Raw genomic sequence first — 7,143 nt, 5'->3', positions numbered from 1 at the left:
AATTAACGTACATATATATATATATATATATATATATATATATATATATATAAGTTGAACGGTTTTTAAATTGATTTTGAATTGGAGTGCATCAAATAAACGATCGAGTATTTTTTAGTGCATCCATCATATTCCATGGTCGAAGATTGACGCCGTTATAGAGATATGTGGTATAACCTAATGTGATATTCATAATACCATAAAAAAAGCTTCTGCGTCTGTCTCTCTTTCTCTCTTTCCCTTTCGCCACACGCGTGTATGTATTTCGCAACACGATACGAGAGTGCACGCGACACAAGACGTTTCACAGTGTACCTTAAGCAGGTGTATAATATTACTTAAAAATAAAAATTGTAGTCGACAGAGAAAAAGCGCATTTGCATTATGAGAACTTAATAAAGCGGTATGTTGAAGAACGTCTTTGGTCCTTTTTCTTTCCTAATTGATATTTTCCCGAAATGCTCCTGCATTTTTTAATAAATCTACAATAAGAATATCACATTGATGGACAGCAGCTTAACAGATAGAAAATAAAAGAAATTGAAATGTATAACTTACATTTCCTCATTACACACAAGTACTTTACATCAAATTTTATAAATGGAAGGACAATATAAGCTTTTTTTTTTTGTTTCCATCCATAATACAAGCATATAATATAGCAGATAATATAGCAGGCGAAAAAAAATAGTTATTAAAAATTGTACAAAATTTATTTTATTATCCTATTTTTCATTCAATTCCTTTCTTTTTAAATTAGTAAAAATTTAAAACATGTTATTCTATATGAAAATAAAATTTCTGATAAAATCTTTTTATTTAAATTTGAAAATCAAGTATTTCTTTTCTTCTTCAGAGATATTCTAAGAAATATTGCATTCTTATCTAGATACAGTTATTTATATTTTTATAGCATGAATACTCTGTAGGAATCTTTATCATCTTTTCAATTTAATGCTTCAAGTACCGTGTGCAATGTTTCGATATATCGGCATGACATTTTATGCACTCTCACTGCGACGTATCGATATACGACTGCACATTCAAAGTTCTAATGTTAAAAGTAATTTTTTTTATCAATGTGATGTCTATATCCATATGATATGGCTGTGTTTCAATATTCAATGTTAGTACTGAAAATCTATAGTACGTTACGTGCACTATATATTTTTAGCAATGAACATCGAAACATAGCCATGGTAATACGATATGCATGCAATATGGCAATAATTAATAATAAAAAATAATTATGGATGTGATTAAAAAAATCAACGAATTAAATAAATTTTTCATTATAATAATATCTAACTAAAAATTACAATAAAAATATTAATTAATAGTAACATTTCTCAGTTAGTATATAGATACTAATGATATTTTAACTCTGACGACAAAGAATCGGATTATTAATGCTATTAGTTCCTATGTAACTTCTTATAATTTGTGCAATTGAAAAAATATAAACTATAAATGTCGAATTTAATTAAAATTCATAACTATTTTTTTATAAAATTGCACGGTTTGTTTTACATTTAATTATTCTTCAGTTTCATTGATCTTTATTTTCAATGATTACATTACATTCATTATAGAAAAAATATGTAAAAAACAAAGGAATTAGTAATAACAAAAAGCAAAACCGAATAAAAAATTTAAAAAATATGAAAAGAAATTAAACAAATATTAAACAAAAAATAACACTTCAGTATGATTTTCATGTAATTTTTTCTGACTTGGAATATTTCCCAAAATATCAACAGTTAGTAAATTATATCAGTGTACAACGCTGTTAGTAATTATTGATATTAAAGGGCTCCGATATTAATAAAATTTTACTTCAACATCGATATAATACTTCTCTATAATTCACATGCACAGAGAGCAAAAAGAAATATCTACAAATGGTATACAAATCTTAATACTATAATTGCGAAAACACAATATCAAATTCTTACAAGAAGATTAAGACAATTGAAATATCATATATATGATTCTTTTGCATAGCAGAAGAAATATTTTTATTATTATTATTATTTGAAAAAGAAAAGTTTCATCGTTAGTCACATAATTTTTCAATTATTAGTATTCGAGGGATGTGGTACCAATATGTTGTCTCTGATGGTATCGAGAGAAACCTGAGAGTGAACGCGTTTTATAGAGTCCATCTACTGGCGCCTCTACGTGCATAAAATGTGCACATAGAACTATATAGCTACGAATATTTTCGGAGGGTAACATATCATGATATCTGGTTTCCGACTTTTTCCGAGTTTTGTTATACATTATTTGGCTTTATTTCATCATGTCTGTAAAATATAATTACGTAATAATAATACATCATAAAAATAATAATTAAAAATTAGAATAATTTAAGCCTGAAAAAATATATAAAAAAAGACAAGTATTTTCCATTTTAACAATTTTTATGCAAAATATATAAAGAACAAAGAAAATATAATATATGCAATATTGCTTAGACATTTGTTACAGAAAAATGTAAAAACAGATTCAATTTTTTAGGCTGTTCCATTTTGACCGAATGTAATTACGATAGAAATTTTGACTAAATTTGGAATTTTCCTATACAAACTGTATAGGATACTTTTAATTAGAAAATTCAAACAAAGTTTGATAAAAACGGACCAACCTTGTAGAGGCTCTCCACCCCCGCCGATTCCAACCAGCGGTCCTCTTCTTTGAATCAGGGATGGAAGCAACGCGTTACTTAATTGTATCACCATTACAGATATACTTTTATACTTTGGACATATCGTTTTTATTTTCTAATTTAATATTATTCATAAAATTTATATTGTAGCATATTACAATTTATCTTATATCCAAATACAACGTGCAATAATGAAAGTTATCATTCATATTAGAAAATAAAATATAAATTACAATATAGAATTACATAATAGTAATAGTTTAATCAAATATTTTTATAAGGCTACTCCGCCTTTATCAAATACTATTGGGATTTTTATGTATTCTGTCTAAACTAGATTACATAATTTCCTTTATATGAATAAAGTAATATTTTTAGATTTTAATCGAAATTTTATCCAATAAAAGCGGACTAATCTTGTAAAGCCCTCCACTACCCCCGTTGATTCCGACTGTCGATTCTCATCTTTCCAGGGATGAAAATAACACTTGTAATAGTTACAAATATACTTCCCATCCCTGCTTTTCTTTACAGTATTATATATAATTATATTGGAAACAATAGAAATACATACAAAATTTCTTTGTAATATAAAATTACATAAAACATCGATATGCATATAATAACATGATTTTATCATGATGTGAAATATTTAGATATGATAGATAAATAATTATTACGTAACGTTTCTTATTAATTATTTGATAGCAAATACAAATTATTTTGCTTTATTTCATTTCTCAACGAGCAATTAGATTGTTAATAAATTTTTATATATTTCTACACAATAATACATGTCAAACATAAAATATTTTGCAATATCGCAACTACATATTTTAATGTATAAACAATCAAATGAGTCACACGATATATTTAATCATATGTATGAATTCTAATTTCCGATTTACTTTCAACGTGAGATAGATTTTATTAACAAAATTGTGATCAAGAATCGCGTTATCACCATTTAATACAGGATAACTGACTCAACAATTCGATCAAGTCTTTCTGTCGAGTGACATATTAGAAGAGAAGAGCAATCTACATGCGGGATTGCGAGCTATGCTCTGCTTCTGTCAAGTTCTATGGGATTAATCCGCAAAGGAAAATTAAATGATTCGTTGAACATCAAGAACTCCGCACTGCAGGAGAAAACGAATCCCAAATTTTTCGGATGCTCTTGATAATAGCCATTTCAATAATAAATTAACAATCTTTTTCCAAATTTTTGAATAATGCATAAGTGTAATGCAATTCCCAAATATTTTGATAATTTAATAGATATTCATCTTATTTTTTTAGTATACAAGATCAAGACTCGCGCAAAAAAAAATATATTCTTTCAAAAAAATATATTCTTATTAAGTAATACATCGTTTTATTACTAAAAACACGGAGAGAAGGATTCCTATTGAAAAGAGATTACAAATGATTATATTTCAAAGTAATGAAATATATACATCTTTATTATACTTATTTAAATGTGCGAATACAAAAATTCTCAGGTACCGATTATTCGAAACGAATCGAACAATAAGATTTCAATTAATTTCATAATCCAATATGTACTTAGAGGTATAAGATTCACGTTGTTTCCATTTCTTTGTAACATTTTATCAAATACAGTCAAATAATTAAGTAAGATTATCTAAATATTTAATGTAATTTTGGTAATTAAAATTCAGAAAATCTTATGGATATCGGGGTACCTAATATATCTCGAATATATTAAGTACTCCCACATTTTTAATTATATTCATCTATAATAATTTATTCAATAATTTATTCAAATAAATATAAATCTTTCTAGTAAAATTTTATCAAATGTATAAAAGCTAAAAATTTACATAATATATTCTATTATATATATTATTGCGTATGTATTTCATTATCTAAATAACCTAAAATATTTAATAATTAACTAATATTCTAGAATATTTAAAAATTAATCAATTTTCTAGAGGAATGTCCAGTGCCTGAAAATAGTTTCTTAAAAAAAACTAAGAGTTAAAATAAAAGATATATTCATTTGTAATCACATTTTTTCTTAAAAAAGTGTTACAAAAAATGAATTACTTACAAATATTATTTAATGTAATTTATTTTTCTATACAATTGCTATTCATTCAATCCGTTTTCAATTCATTTAAAACTTTTTTATTATCAAAGCAGCATTTATGTTAATTAATAAAAGAATATTTAATGAAAAGAATAAAGTCCTCTCTCAGAACATACTATGTAATCGATTTCGTAATTCAATTTTTAAAAAATTACATTATTCTTCTCGATAACTTATTGCCGAAATCACTACTTCCAGAAAATGTCAAGAAAACCCAAGATTAATTTCAGTCCTGCAACGGGAAGTCCCAGATTCAATAAGACACCGTACTAGGCGTCTCGAATGGAATTCTATGGAAATTGACGAGAATTGACGAGAAATAGCTCACGTTAAAAATTATTACGACTTTCCATCGGTACGAACAACCCAAGTAAAAAGCTAATGTCATTTATCATCATTCTGACGTTAAGATGACACTTATGACAACATATTGATGATAACATAATAATGATAATAATGATTTATTTGCTACCTGAGAAGATTTCTTAATGTTTATTTGACACGAAGGATAGCAATAAAACCCCACGATCACATCTATGAACGTTAAAATAACGTATTTGCAATACTTCTAAAGATTTAATACGAAACATAATTTAAGAATTTGGTTAATAAATATTTAATATTATAAACAAATACGTTTCATCGTAAAAGCGAGATAAAATAAGGCATTTCGCAAATTCTATATAACAAGCTCTAATATAAAATTTGCAACTTCACAAAAATATTAAATTTACTTATCACATCGTGATATTTAAAACATAAATGTTAAATTTCCTCAAAAAAAATTGTATACACATACCGTCATTATTTTCAATTAATTTTTATAATACATATTGTTATATAATATAATATGTATATAATATGTTACATTGTCTCTAAGAATTAAATTAAAATTAATAACAATTTTTAAGTTATTATTATTAAAAATATAATAACAGATGCAATTATATATTATTATTGTTATATTTTACATAATAATAATTTAATATTTAAAACAATAATAATAAATATATCAACGTATTCACAATTATATCTTATATTTATAATTATTATATCTTTTCAATTCTAATAAATTTTCAACTCAAATTATTACACTCCTATCTGCCCGAATCTCTACCTGTATTTTAATCTATATTCCTATTTACCCATACTTTTCCCTATCCATTTACCTACCTACCCGTATATTTCAACTAAATAAAAAAACCTCTTTAATTAAAATCGCAACGCGACACACGATTTACTAGGGAAACCGATTTGTTAATTAATCCAGTAGAATATCTGAAATCTGCTCGAGCGATAAATCTAAGAATTAGAGTTTCAAATATACGCGTGCGATTAGAATGTAAATGGAGTCTCGTACATATACGAAAAAATAGAGGAAAATGTAGACAAAATCAAACATATAATTTTGTAAATATAATTTTGTACATTATCTTATATTCCACGTGATCAAAATTAATCACTTACCTTATTCTTTTTATCATATTTCTCCTTCTTTCTAATCTGTTCTACAATAGGATCGCAAGTTATAAGCCGTAAAAAATTAGCCAATTACAGTTAAATACGAATAGAATAATCGACTATGATTGATTAATTTCTTACAGTTTACAACCTTATTGTAGAACAGGCATTCGGGCCAGATTGGATTTACTTTTCGTTGCATCTGAATAAACTGTATCGCATTTCAATTAAAAATTGATAAGAAAGAGATACCTCCTTACTGTGGATTATTATTCTCCAATAAACAATGTTACATTTGATTTGTGTACATATACGCAAGGTGATCATATCGAAAAATTTTAAATAACAAAAAATTGAAAAAAAAATATTGATAATAACCGTAAAAATTGTAAAAAAACTGAAGACATATCTACAAGTTTCATTACTTGCATGAGATTTTTGATCGAATATTTCTCTACGATACGCGTTATTTTTCGGAATTTTATTTAAGTTTAAAAAAAACTTTAATTTTCATATTATACGTATATTGATTCTGTTCTAAACAAAAAACTTTACATATTTCGCGAAAAATTGAAATTTATAATGAAATTTATTAGTAATATTCTAATGATAAAAACTCGATAAATAAAGTAAAATTTGACGATGCAACAATGAAGATATAATACATGATTATATGTTAAGAATCTTCAAAGTATATCAAGTAAAATACAAAACAAAATAAATGACATAAGATCCGAAAGAACTAAACACACACACACACACACACACACACACACACACACACACACACACACACACACACACACACACACACACACACACACACACACACACACACACACACACACACACACACACACACACACACACACACACACACACACACAACACACAA

Source organism: Atta cephalotes (genome assembly GCF_000143395.1).
Source record: "Atta cephalotes unplaced genomic scaffold scaffold00009, whole genome shotgun sequence".
In the NCBI taxonomy this organism is placed as follows: Eukaryota; Metazoa; Arthropoda; class Insecta; order Hymenoptera; family Formicidae; genus Atta; species Atta cephalotes.
This window is presented reverse-complemented; position numbering follows the sequence as displayed.